The following is a 15,283-nucleotide window of genomic DNA, read 5'->3' as shown; positions in this document are numbered from 1 at the left end:
TGAAATGAACATCTCGCTTCCAAGAAAAGTGCTTTGCTCTCTTGTGCAATCTGAGTGGTGTTATTAGGTCAGAGTGGTAGTAATAAATATATCACTAACTGAGTAACTGAAACTCTAACAGAATGATGATGGTTCTAACAGAATTCCTAGGAAAATTAGTGAAGGAGAGAGGTCTGGTAAGGAAAACTAATGGTGATTGAAATGCAAGTCTAGATCAAAGTGTTTATTTTTATTGTGCATAATTGAATTTGTTGTGAGCATAACTGTATAATTATATTGTCACTGTAAATGATTAACACTACTAAAGAACATTAAATGTTGAGCTTGATTTGCTTGATTTGAATTTGAATCTTTTTTCTTTTACTTTTTTCAATGATTGTTTGATTTGGTTATCATCATATGTTTTTAATGCTTTGGCTTGGAGAACAACTTATTTCTCCTGCTGATGCAAGTTCAAACGAGTGTACCAACAGCTCAATTATCAACATATGATGTAAAATGAAATGCCTTAATAGAATTATTATTTGGACAGGGCTGGTGCAACAAGAAGACTACCTCGATTGATCAGTAAGGCAATAGCAAAGGATCTTATATTGATCGGTCGAAGGGTTTACGGCAGAGAAGTTGAGGCTCTAGGTACGCTGATTAGTTCCCACCATATTTATCATTGTTTAATAAACTCTAACTAATTTGGAGGTATAAGAATATCTTTGAACACATAACACATTGTGTATCGTTCCATTTACTGCAGGGCTTGCCAACTACTGTGTTCTTGCTGGTGAAGCTTACACAAAGGCACTTGAGCTTGCCAGGAATATCAATGAGAAGGTAACATCACTGAAAAATATCTTTCATGTTTGTTGAGAATCATGCACTGAACTGGGCAGCATCAATTAAAATTCAAGAGAAAGTGTTTTTTTCCCCGAATTATGGTTGTTTTTTCACTTTCTTTATTTTGAAGATATTAAAACATGGGGGGTCTTAAGTAAAACTAGTTACCAACCATGGGCATTGAGTATGCTTTTTCTGTCCTAAGAGACTCTGAAGTGAAAATTGGAAGCAGTGACAGAAGCATTGTTACTTAGGTTTTGCTTTAATACAGGTTATAATTCATTTGGCATTTTCTTTCCCCTATGGATTTCTAGATGATCCCTATTTTTAGTTGTGTTATAATTGCCAATTATTTACTTGGTCCTGTATATTGGCAAGTTTAGTTAGTTTAAATTCGAGTACTAATCATAAAGAAACTTACTTGGTCCTGTATATTGGCAAGCTTTGTTATTAATAAATGCTGAGGTTCAAATGTTCAATTATCAAAAGAGATAAAAGTCTAGACTCTGAGCTGCTTATCTGTTGAGCCACTGTGTAAACAACATAGCTACTCCCTTCGTTGCAGACTTTAAAGAATGCATTATCGCCTTACAAATTGGGAGGAGCAGCAGGTGGAAGTGATTTTGATCCAAAAGGAAAAAGTGATAATGAGGTGACTTTCCTACTTATTCCCCCGCCCCTTCCTTTTTTTTTTCACCTGCTTGTATAATTTCTTAGTGTAACTTAAATAAGTTGGCAGATCATGCGATTTTGTCAAAGTTTCATGAGTGAGATGTATCGGTACTTGGGTCCTGACAAGGTAATTGAAAATATATAAGATCCTTTATACTATTTAATTTTGAAGCCTCTTCTGCATCTTATTTTTGTTGTAATGGTTGCTTGCTAGGACCTTCCATCAGAGGAGATTGGCGTTGGTTATGCAGGGAAGTTTTACAGGACCAAGGATATTTTGGTCTGGAGCCAGTCTTCGAACTGAAGCTACTGGTTATGGCCTGGTAATATTTGCTTGACTATGTATAATATGTAACTAGCCTTACCTGTTTTTTCTTACATATAAAGATTGCTGTTGTCGGCTCATGTATCATTTGTGCTACCTTCTAACCGTTATTTCTAGCTATTAAGATTCTAGTGGTTCAAAGAATGAAGACTTTGAATTTAATACTCCCTTTATATTATAAACTAGAATGTTCCCATTTGCATGTATATCAATTTCATTTACTAATTGTTTGTCTGCTATTTCAACCAATTATATACTAGTAAATTTTTCGCTAATTAGATTCGTTTTACATGTTCATGATTCTTGCATTTGGGGATACTCTTCTTCTATTTTGGTTAGATGTGTTGTGAGTGGTTCTGGAAAGATTGCAATGCACGTTTTGGAGAAACTGATTGCTTATGGTGCCCTTCCTATCACAGTCTCAGGTAATTTTGATTTGCTATGAGTTACAAATATAGGAATCCTACAGCATGATGTTATTGTGCATTTTTCATGTCAGATTTTATCTTTCATATTCATCATGAGATTAAGATTAGAAGTACTCGTATCAAAATTGTTGGGATTGAGTTCCCTTATGTTACCTGATCTTTTGATGCCATATGCAATGTTCTTAAAAATCATTTTCAGATTCAAGGGGATATTTGGTTGATGAAGAAGGATTTGACTACATGAAAATAGCATTATTGAGAGACATCAAAGCTCAACAAAGAAGTTTGAGGTTTGTCTCCTATCATTTATGTTGTATTTTCTTTAAAAAATAAATTTCCCCAGCATAGGCATATATATATTGTTCTTTACATATATTGTTCTTAATTTGTATGTCTTAGTTGTCATGTAACTTAATCGTTAACTTAGATATTGTTGTCGAGAAGAAGATCAAGATATACGTAAAAGCATAACTCTTGTCCCTTTTCTGAAATTTAGGAAGCTTCATATTCTTTCTTATTGTTTTTAATCTCTTTCTTATAGTTTGGTTTGAAGATTGAATCTCTCTCTTTGTTGTAGTGGCAGTAGTGAAGGAAATTCATTGGGAAGGTAAAGGGTAGCAGTGCACGAATGAGGTGAGCCCCTTCTCTCACTCTCTCACTCTCTGTGTGCCCCGCGTGCTCTCTGCTGCTTCAACTCCAAATCTGCATCCTTTCTAGTACTACTCCTCCATGCAAACTGACCATTACTCAACTGTTCTAGATTTTCTTCTGTAAAAACAATTTCTTCTGCATCCTTTACTCACTACCCCAGTTATTAATCCTCTTCCTAATCTTAATTACTCTAATCCCAGTTCTGGATTTTTCCATGGCTAATTTAAAATCCATTAATAGAACAAAATATGAATCTATCCCATTTTAGAATCATTTTTAATGGATGTATTTGATGCCTTAATCTGTGGCATATAATTCATGATACTGTCTTCTTTTACTTGTATTTGATATTTTTACTGCCAAGATAACTGTTATTTGTTATCAGGTTTGAATTTTAATCCAAGCTCTAAGTTATTTGTTATTTGTTATTTGATATTTAAATAACTACACTTTTGGTCTAAACTAGCATGTGATTAAGTTTTTTCTAACTTATGATATCTTATCAAAATGATTATGTTTACATCTTTAATGGGAAAATATAATATTTTACACACTATAGGCCTGCAAAAAAAAATCTGTCTAACTTGATAAGCAGCAGATTGGTAGATTGCTGATCAATTATGAAGTGGGTTTGCTTGATTCTCTTTTTTGTTTGCTTGATTTATGTACCCATCCATCTGCTCTGCACCCTCTCTAAACAAGTGTATCTATGCTCTGCACCCTCTCTATGCTTAATATTTTGCTGTCAATTGTATTCTATCAACCTTTTGAGTTTTGTGCATAATAGTCTTTTAATATATATGTAGGTCATGGCTCCTCGGGTCAAGGGTAAAGGTGTCAAGGGTCATAGAAGTTCTCGCACCACTGCCGCAGCCGCTATTTCAACCACCTCCACCTATTCTAGTGCAGTTCCACTACCACTGCCACCACCGCCACCCTCAATGTCTTCGGATGAGGACTATGATGATGATGAGGATGAAGATGACACTGAAGACTATAGCTGATAGTTTTAGCATGGTTGAACAATATACTAGGAATTATAGTTGATGATCAATACATTTTGTTTATATTTTGAATTATATTGACTTGCTTGTTTATAGTACTTTTCTTTTAGTTTGATAATACGATGAATTTGTTTATTTTTTGAAATATTATAAATATTCGAATATAAATTAGATAAAAATTTGTATTAAATTTATATTTATTTTGTATGAAAACAAGTTTATTTTGTAATTAGAAAAAGTAAAAAAAAATTCTATTTTACCTTACAGACGGATTTTCTGTCTGTAATCATGATTTTCCAAAGTTTAAATTACAGACAGAAAATCTGTCGGAAAATCCGTCTGTAAGTTCGTCGCCTTAAGGAAATGGAGGGAGAATTTACAGAGGGAAAATCCGTCGGTAACTGGTAAAAATCCGTCTGTAATTTTCCGACGGAAAAAAAATCCGTCGGTAAATAATTTCCGACGGGACTTTTACAGAGGGACAAAATCCGTCGGTAATTTTGTCGGTAACCAAAAATCCGTCTGTAATAAACACTAAATCTGTCTGTAAATCTGTCTGTATTAATCAATTTTCTAGTTGTGGTTGTTTTGGGTGGATAGTTCAGCAAGTCTTTTGACTTCTGCTTGCAGCTCGGTCATCTGGGCTATGAGTTCGGCCTGAGTAAGCTGGTGAACTCCATTGTCGGCCATGTTTGAAGGTTGGAGAACCCTGCGTAAAAAAGAAATACAAAGTGCGATATAGAGAAATAGTGGGGTTAAATTAACTTTTCGGGCCCCACGGTGGGCACCAAATGTTCCGTTCAGCTTCGGCCGAGGTATACGTCTTCAAGCGAGGCTATCTGCTTTAGGGAAGAGCTATAAGTCGCCTCGAGGGTGTGCTCATAATTAACCCCGGCGCTTGCGAAACACGGCGGCGGGAGCACCTGCAAAAAGCACTCCGACGCTCAAGTTAGAAGAGTATTCAAAATAAAATGAATAAATGAAAGTGAGAGTATATCGTGACCTGAGCCTTTGTGAGTTTGCTTAGTTCTGTTTTATAGACGAGTGGGGGGTCTATGCTGTTGGGTTTGTTCCGATATTCTTGGTGAGTTAGTAACGGGCTGAAGATAGGATCTGACTTGTGTGTGACGTGATCAAGTTATGTTTGCCGAGATATTTGGTCAGTTAGCTGAGAAGAATAGCTGCCGAGTTTTTAGAGGTACACATCAGATATAATCACTTATATTTGTTAAATTGCCAATAATTACTCTGTAATGCCTTCTGTGAGTTTTGAATTTGTTTAAAAAATTATGTTATTTTAGTCTTTTAAAAATTAATTATCAAGAATATCTTAATATTTTCATATAAAATTTTAATTTTTTTCTAAAATAATCAAATAATATTTATTAATCCTATAAAAATATTTTAATTTCTCCAAAATTAATGTTTAAAAGTATTTTTAATTTTCTAAAAATAAACTACATGAATACTTTAGTCTTTTTCAAATTAATGCTAAACTGGCATTTTGGTCTTCTAAAATAAACTCGGTAAGTATTTTAGTCTTTTTAAAATCAAATTCTTTTAATTGCTAATATTTTTTAAACAACTTTAAACTTAAAATGATATTTTCTTTTAAGTAATTATAAAAATTCATATTTGGCCAAAAGTTAAAACGGATACTTTGGTCTTTTATAAAATTATTCAAAATGCTATTTTGGTTCATAATTAATTAAAAGTATATTTTAGTATAAGATAATATATAAGATATTTTCAGGTCTAGTAAATAGTTAAGGTAAAAAATATGAAATATATAATTAGAATTTAAAAATAACATTAAATAGACACATATAAACGGTACCATAAAAATAATTTTTACCTTAATTAACCAAGATGGGTAAAACACAAAAAAGTTAAGTTAGCTAATTTGGAATAAAAATGTTAGCAAAGACAAAGCCAGTTGAGGAAGGAAAAGGACCGGTAGTTAATATTGAACCACAAACTTGTGTGTTTTTTAGGTGGTTAGGATCTACTATCTGCACTCTACAGGGTCTTGTGGCTCCAAAACTGATATACACACACGCGCAATGCAAGCTTCTTCCATTAATTCTATTCCATCATTTCTCTCTCTCTCTACTCTGATGATCTCAAGTCTCAACTCTCAAGTCTCAACCACCATAGCATAGCAATCCATTCTTGTCCTTAAAAGAGTGAAACTTTGAATGACATTTTTGTATTTTTGGGCTTTAAGGATTTTTATTACTCTTGCAGCCATCAGCTTTTTCAGACGGCACAAACAAAATTGTATCAGAGGGCCCAATCACGTGTCATTTCGTTATTACGTATGTGCCACTCATTATGTCATGCATTCCCTTTTTATTATGGGTTTATCTAATATTACATAATAAAAAAAATGAGTAAATCAGTCTCAAAGATTTTAAAATCCGACATTTTAGTCCCAAAAAAATTAATACACAAATCAATTCTTAAAGTTTTATTTCGACAGACAAATCAGTCCTTAGTTTATTTTTCGACAAAGTAATTATCCAGATCAGTCCCCAAAGATTTTAAAAATAGACATTTTAGTCCCCAAAAAAAATTAATGTATAAATCAATCCCAACGTTTCTTTCTATTAGACATAACAGTCCTCCGTCCAAAAATAAAATTATTATTATTATTAGAGATTATTTTAAAAAATATGTTTGTATTAAAAAAATATGTATTTAATATAAATTCAAATTAAAATATTTTCTTTTAATACATATTTTTTAATACAAACATATATTTTTTTTACATAGGACATCTTTTGATTATATTAAATACAAAAATATCAAATAGTTTTAACCTTGAATTTCTTGTAGAATAATCTCTAATAATTTTATTATTATTATTATTATTATTGAGTGACTATATCTATATATAAAAGAATTTAATGAATAAATTTATCATTAGTTTTGTCCAAAAAATACAAAAAATATAGTACAATATTATTGTGTAATTAATAATAATAATAATTTTATTTTATTTTATTTTTAGACGGGGGACTATTATGTCTAACAGAGAGAAACGTTGGGGATTGATTTGTACATTAGTTTTTATTGGGGACTAAAATGTCCGTTTTTAAAATTTTTAGGGACTGATTTAGGTAATTACTCTACCAGAAAATAAACTGGGGACTGATTTGTTTGCCGGAGTAAAACCTTGGAGACTGATCTGTGTATTAATTTTTCTTGGGGACTAGAATGTCCGATTATAAAATCTTTGGGAACTGATTTGGGTAATTACTATAAAAAAAATTTTATTAAAAATATAAAAAATTAAATTTTCAATATATTTGTGGTTCATTTTTTATATTATGAAATGTTTATTAGTGTTTTTAATAGAAATAAAAAATTTTGGTGTATTTACATATTCGTGGACATGTGAGATGACAACTTCAAGACGTGGGGGCGTGCTGACGCAGTACGTAGAGGGTGAGTTGACACCACGGGGAGGGCATGTTGATAACGGACGTGTCGATGTCTGATTCGAGGGCTGGATCAATACGTGGGGGGCGTGTTGATAACGTATCGCTCTCTAATTCGATGGCGATGCAACACGTGGTGTGCGTGTTGAGTGCTTTCCCTATAAAAGGCAATGCTCGGTACCATTTCATTGCGAAGAGAAGAGTTGTTTGAGTTTGTTTATAGTGTGATGGAGGGTACCACAAATTTGGTAGTGTATTGTACTGGTGAGATTATACTCATGAGGGAATGAGTTTTGCGTGTGAGAATCCGTTTTTGTTTGTGGTTCCATGCACCATGACGTTCCTGGAGCTTCGGAATGGTCTGTCAAAGCATTGATGTTAAGGAGAATGAGCAGTATTCTGTACCGGAATCCAGTTATAGTTTTTGGTAGTCTAATATATTTTGATATTATGCCGATCATCTACGAAACGAGTTTGCAGAATATGTACCATACTCACCGGCAGACTCAGGTGTGAGCCAAATATTGAGTTGTATGTTATGTTTGAAAATGTAGAGGCAGATGGGATTCAAAATAATTCAGATATAGAGGATAATAGAGCTGAAGTGTATGAATGAAAGAATACTGATAGCAAAGAGGACTTCGAAACTACTTATGAAGCCGGCGACAAAAATGAGAATGGTAATGTGGGAGTTGAGGAAGCAGTGGAGAATGTAGTGGTTCCTCCAGCAGTTAGTCAACCGATGGACGTTCCACCTTTTATGCATAACTTGGATCTTAACGCCATGCATGCACCAGAATTTTTAGAATATACAAACATAGGTACGTGATGAGTAAATGATACGCTTTTCTTAATTTATATTTTGGATGGATCAATAAATGATGATTTCTGCTTTGTGTAGGTGTTACTGATTCTAAAGATGGGGAGTGCAGGATCGGAATGGAATATAGTTCTAGAAAGTCGGTCGTCGTAGCAATTAAAAGTTACATTATCTCTAGAGGAGTCGACTACAATATGTATGAGTCTGATCCATAGACGTTCTATGCAAAATGCAAGATGTATGGGCATGGGTGCGACTGGCTTATCTGAGCCAGCTTGATACGAAAAAAGGTTGTCGGGAGATACGCAGATACAACGGTAGGCACACATACACTATGGAAACGATTTCATAGGATCATTCCTGACAATCACGGTACTCAGCCGATGGTCTAAAGTCCCAAGTCGGAATGGGGTGCCGATACCGCAACCGAGTGTTACGACGGATGCCCCATTCCATTATTCACCCCGCATGTAAAACTCTCTAGTCAGGAAGCTGCATTCCGCGAAGAGTGATGCAATGCTCTTCCGGTAGAATGACTTTTGCTACCTTCGGGGCAGGTTGCGCATACCCGAACTGACGCATCACTCAGTTCGCAGGGTGCCATTCGACACACTCGAATGACAATAATGGAGCAACAGTATCACACACCTCAAGGTGTCTATGTAGCTCATCGGGTATCATCAATTCTTCGTACGGCTACCACACAAACTGCAACATATTATTAAAAAATTAGAACCCTAATATTAATATTGGATATTAACACACACAAAGCAAAAATATTTACCTCGTCCATGTAGTCTATTTTCTGCCTAAATATCATTGTGGTCTTGGATAATCACGTTGTTGTTCGCGCGGAATGACTCCACCTGAAACACGTAACATTGAAAAAATAAAAAAATGTGCCGTCAAACAAATATGCATCGTCAATAGAATACACAACTAAAATAGAAACTGTTACCTCCGAGCAACCGATACGTCAATTGCTGGAAGGTACTGTCTCGGTACAGGCACAATACATGGCATTCGCTCCCATACCCAAACAAACAAAAGATTAAGAGGGTCATCCATCTCCTTAGTATTATACCGTGATGCATAGTACAATGCCATATAAAGATACGCGAGACATGCTGACCCCCAACTGTAAGTGTGGAACCGCTCAAAATCGCGGAGCAACGGTAGATACTTCACGTGGGCATATGGCATCGACTTATCCACGAATAGGGTCGAACCCAACAAACAGAAAATCTGGTATCTCACGTATCTCTAAATAGACTTCAAAGTGTCTATTGGCTCTGCGTCTCTGATACGGTAAACCCATGCCAACTTTATATAAGATTTTGGAGGAATTACTCACAACGGGATCGCGGACAAAAATTGCGATGCTCTGGCTCTGCAGGAATTTGTCATTGCTATCTGTATAGCCGCTCACAACCTGTCCATCAATGGGTAGGCCAAATATATGAGCGATATCTTCCAGTGTCACGGTAACCTCATCCACCGACAATACAAAGGTGTGAGTCTCCGACCTCTACCTTTCTACCAAAGCAGATAGTAAGGGATAAAATTCTCTGACCACCCCAATTCTAGAAACGAGGTAGAATCACGTTGCTTGTGAAGCGTCTTCTACTATTGGATTCTATTTCTCCGGCTAATCCAGTTTACAAACCATAAGATTCTTGTTAGACTGGTATAACAAAAATATATTTATTCATCAAACATATCTATTAATTTAAATTAATAAATATTATAACAAATAATTATTTAATAAATAAATAAAATATAATAATAATTTAACTGTACTACTTTACATAAATAAAAAAATTAAATTAAAGATATTATAGTATACTATTTACTTACTAGTTTAAATAATATAAATATGATCATAAATAAAAAATAAAATAACATACAATAATATTAAAAGAACAAAATTTTGTTTGATATTCATATTATTTATTTATTTTTGTAAATAAAAAATATTTATTACTATTAACATTTAAATTATTTATTAAATCTACAAAAAAAATCATATTATAACAAAAAATTCAAAAAATTTATACGACTATATTTATATTATTTATTTATTTATTAAGTAACAAATATAAAACAAAATAATAATATACTAAAATTTATATTATTTATTAAATTTAATATTTACAAATTTAAATAACATAGTAATATTAAATACAAATAAAAATAATAATATTAAAATCTATATCATTATATAATATTAACACAAAAAATTAATATGAAATAAAATTTAAAAAAATTAGAAAAATTAAATTACAAAAAAAAATTTATCAACTTACATAAACGAAATGATCCAAATAATTGATTATATGTTCTTCGGATTCCGTATAATTACGCACCATTTTTTATTAATACAAACTAATAATTTTTTTTTATGTATAATTACTCTTTTTTTAAACACACTACTAACACACTACTACAGAGCCACACTACTAACTCTCTTCTTTTTCTTCTTCTTCACTTTAGACTTCTTATCTCTCAAATTCACTACGAATGCATGTTATGGAGGGGGGTTGGTTAAGCTCTATTTAAAGAGCTTCAGCCTTGCGTCACTGGTTTTCGAAGAAAAGAGCTGTCCCTTATATGCAGACCACCTCTAAGTCTCTAACACACCCACCTGTGTTGAATGAGCACCTGCAATTTCTGAAAAACGTGCAAGAATCTCTGCAAAAACTGGTTGGATTCCTGACGCAACACGCCCACCGCGTGTGGACAGGGTGCTGCCATGATGCTGACGACATATATTCACCACGCCTTCTGCGTGTTGAAACTTGCACCCACAAAATAGCAAAACACTCCCAATGTCAATATTGAGAAAAAACACAATGGTGTTTTTCATATGAAAAATAATTCTGTATGGAATACTCTACTATATAAATTAAAGTTGTATAGAGAGAGTATAATTTTTTTTGTAGTTATTTTTTATTATATTATTGCTGTTCAAAATATAAGTTCTAGTTTTTTCAAGTATTATTTCATCCTATAAAAAAAAGATGTGTAAATTTACATCTTTATCATATAATTTACCATTCTGTATATTTGTTTTATATTTATTAAATAAAAATATTTAAAATTTTTTACTAATGATAAATTTATCATATGCTCTTAAAGTATATATTAACTAAACCCTTTTATTATTCCAACTAATGTATGTTCCCGTACGGGATAATATATAAGGTTATATAAAAAATTTTATTAAAAAATTAAATAAAATATATATAGTAATTATTATGATAAATTTTTACAAAATTATAATTAAAATCAAATTCTCAAAATTTTAATATTAAAATATTAAAAATAATTAGTATTTGTCTTAATCAATTTGAGTTTGTTGAGTGGTTATCTCACTCGTCCGCTTAAACAACTATTAGAAGTTAGAATTTTACCTTGTATGTGTAGCAATCTATTAGCTAGCGGTAAAACCTTAAGTAGCATTTAGAAGAGAGACAGAGACTGAAAGACTGAGATTGAGAGACAGAGACTAAGAGACAGAGATTGAAATAAGTTTTAGTATTGTATTTGGTGTAAAATAAGGGACTGAGATTGAAATAAGAATGAAACTCTAATTTAATTTGTACAAAGGGTAAAGTTGAAATTAATTAATTAATTGAAATGGAGGTATTTTAGGTATAAAATATTATTAAAGTTTCAGCCCCATCTCTAAAAATTTTAGTCCCCTGTGTCTCCACTTTTTGGAGGTACTGAAATATTGAAATTTTAGTACTAGTCTCTGTGCCAACAAACATAATACTGAGTTTCAGTCTCTCAATCTTCGTCCCAGTACCTCAAAACAAACGCTACCTTAATAAATGGAGCATGATACGTAATTAGGCTTGGCAGGAGTACCCGAATACGCAGGTACCTAACTCGTCCATACCCGGTTGGAGAGGGTAATAACTTGACTCGAGTCGGAACAGATTTTGCTCGGGACAGGACATGGTCGGGTTTAGGGTGTACCCGCCCCGGATATATATATATATATATATATATATATATATATATATATATATATATATATATATATATATATATATATATATATATATATATAAACATTGTTTAGGAATTAGGATTTGCCTCACATCACAGATTCAGTGATTCACAATTTCAGTCCATACTCTATAGCCATGCTAGAGAAATTCAGCCATCCTTACCCAAAGTCTTCTTCTTCTTCTCGAATTCTTCACAAAAAACCTCATAGCTCCCATCATCGTCGTTGTTGAGCCCATCATTGCCTACCCCCTTCATAGCTCATATCTTCCTTCACAACTCATGTCGCCGTCGCTGCTTATCCCGTTACCGTCGCCATTTTTCTCCTGCCGAGCCCCTTTTCTTTAGGCAAATTCCTTTCTCTCTCTCTCTCTCTCTTTCTCTCTCTCTCTCTCTCTCTCATTGTGAGTCTGTTAAGTTCTTCTCTTCTTCTTCCACAGACTCATCACTTAGTCGCCGTCACTATGAGCCCGAGTATTACCGTTGCAGTTTTATGTGAGTCTGTCACCGAATAAAATAGAATTTTTATTCAAGTTAGACCAATTAGAAATAGGCATGCATGAGATTATTTTTATATGTAATTTCTGAATTTTCTCATCTAAATTTGATCTATGTAGTTGAGTATTTTAGTATGGCGATCATCGTGGTTTTGTTGCGACACTAATGTCATAAAAGCTGCGGTAATTTCATAACTAATATATGAGACAGACCAGATTATTAAAGTAATCAAGGAAATAACATTCAGATATGTGCATAAAGTTTATAAGATATGTTAGGAAAATATATATGTATATTCCAAGTGGAAGATTGTTAGAAAATTATTTTTTCTTAATAAATTTATGGACAATACATATATTAATTATAATCACAAATTAAGTAATTTCACATTAAATGACTTATATAACGGTGATCTCATTTATTATCATAAATATTGAATTAAATAAGTCATTATTACTTTTGATTTGGATAAATGAGATTAAAACCAGAGATACTATTTTATTGGGTTTTAGGATTTAATGAGTGTCATACTCAAATATAAATAATGACTTTAGGATTTTGGTCACCAACACATCAAACCTGCCTCCGTAGCTCTTTTTCCACAGTGGAGTTGCGATTCAGCCCTATCAGAGATATATAAGATTTTGGTTGACGAAGATCAAAGAACCAAAAGAGCCAAGCTCTCGGACTCAATCATGCTCTCAAATGAAGGGACGCTTCCGCACTCTCAATTATATTTCTTAATGATTTAACGTAAATGATCTTGAGATTGAGAAATTCTAAATTTTCAGATAAATAGAATTTTTATTCAATCAAATGATGATAAATAATTTTATTAAATTAAATTATATTAATGTAATCATTAGATGATAAAAAATGCTAAAAAAATAAATAAATAATATTTTAAGAGCATAGAAATATTAAATTGTCATTTCAATTTACTTTTTTAATCAACGACAATAAATATCTTGAATTAATTAAATTTTAAAAAATTATATAACTAAAATTATTTCATTTATTCAAGAATTTTTGAACATACAATAGTTCAATTAGAGGTTGATTATTGAGAATTGAATATAATATTTTAAAATTTGTATTTTCAATAAAAAGATGTACTTAGTTCTATCCATCCTAAATAATTCTATATTCACTATTACTTTTCCATCTAAATGATTCTAACATTGATAGAATATTATTTTAGATGCAAAAAATTTAAAATATATTTATTCTATTTCAAAAATTAATATTTATATTTAACTTAAGATTTTAACAAATATAGCAAGAATATTATATTTTTAGTTAAAAAAGTAAAATATCTATAAATAATATATTTTTGTGCTTTAGCTTTAGATTTTTCAAAAAAATTTGGCAAGTTAATGGAATCAAACCATATTTCTATAACATATATAAGAATATATATTACACATAAATAAAAAATATTAGGTGTAATAAGAATAAATACATAAATTAAAGTAAAATTTAAAAAAATAAGAACCAATAAAATATTGAAGAAACAAAATATAAATAGAAGAGAAACAAAATTATTAGACGGAAGAGAAATAATTTAATAAATTTTATGTGTATATAAAAGAGGAATAAAATGGAGATATATATAGTACCATATTTAATTTAGCAAGATTTATGAGAATAAACACATAGAATAAAAGAATAAATAATAATAATAATAAAATTAAATATCTGAATTAATATCAAAATAAAAAGTAATAAAATAATAATAATCCATCAACATCTTAATATTTTAATATAATTAATTAATAACAATATAATTAGTCTACTATAATTTTAATTTAATTTTTTAATATAATTAATTCTAATTAAGTAATCAAATAAATTGAATATATATATATATATAAACTAAGTGGAGGTCCGAACCGACTGATGTTGAAGAATCAGCGGATGTGGATCGAGAACAAGCTACTTTTTATTAGTAATAGAAGGTCAGGAGCGCGCTTAGCCGATTCGCACCTTTACTCTCTGTCTCAATCGAACCCTTTTTAGGGTCAGATCAATAGAGAAGTCAGGCACGAAGAGTGCAGGCCCACTCGATGAAACGAAAAAATTTGACTATATAGTGCGAGATTCTTTCATTATTGATTTTCTACGGGCTCTATAGGCGTCTTCTATTAGAATCTTTGCGTTCAATCACAGATCTTGGCATAAGATCCCATTCCCGCGAAAAGGCGGAATGAGAATATTTGATGATACATTCCGTACCTTGCTATATATATATATATATATATATATATATATATTGGGAGTAAAACGTTATTTTAAAATGAGATTATTATTATTACTAACATATAAATATTAAAAGTGTATTAATGTATTAATTAAAATATATTATTAGAATAAAAAATTATAAGAATTAAAATAACTGAAATTTATTAACCTTAATTAGTTAAATTAATATAAAATAAAAAATAGATGATTAATCAGGTTAAATAAATTAAAAAATATTATTTATCAAAACAAATGTCACAATAATTATATTACTAATTGAAAGAAAATCAATTCAATCAATTCAAATTTTCATTTAAAATAGATAATTAAATATCAACATTGATAAAAATGAA

The 15,283-nt window shown here is 31.5% G+C and overlaps 2 long non-coding RNA genes across 2 annotated transcripts; both read left to right on the top strand.

The window, feature by feature from the left end:
• Window positions 1-1,406: 1,406 nt before the first annotated feature.
• On the top strand, window positions 1,407-1,747 carry LOC148578298 (uncharacterized). Its single transcript, XR_015902400.1, has 3 exons — window positions 1,407-1,483; window positions 1,571-1,630; window positions 1,718-1,747. It is a non-coding gene; the product is annotated as an uncharacterized LOC148578298 (long non-coding RNA).
• Window positions 1,748-2,164: 417 nt separating this feature from the next.
• LOC148578297 (uncharacterized) lies at window positions 2,165-3,736 on the top strand. Its single transcript, XR_015902651.1, has 4 exons — window positions 2,165-2,253; window positions 2,456-2,546; window positions 2,834-2,889; window positions 3,714-3,736. It is a non-coding gene; the product is annotated as an uncharacterized LOC148578297 (long non-coding RNA).
• The last annotated feature ends 11,547 nt before the right edge of the window (window positions 3,737-15,283 follow it).

The sequence above is a fragment of the Arachis ipaensis genome, chromosome B1, assembly GCF_059453495.1.
Source record: "Arachis ipaensis isolate K30076 ecotype BB chromosome B1, ASM5945349v1, whole genome shotgun sequence".
NCBI lineage: Eukaryota > Viridiplantae > Streptophyta > Magnoliopsida > Fabales > Fabaceae > Arachis > Arachis ipaensis.
The sequence above is the reverse complement of the archived record's forward strand: the minus strand, read 5'-3'. Positions and strand labels throughout refer to the sequence as shown.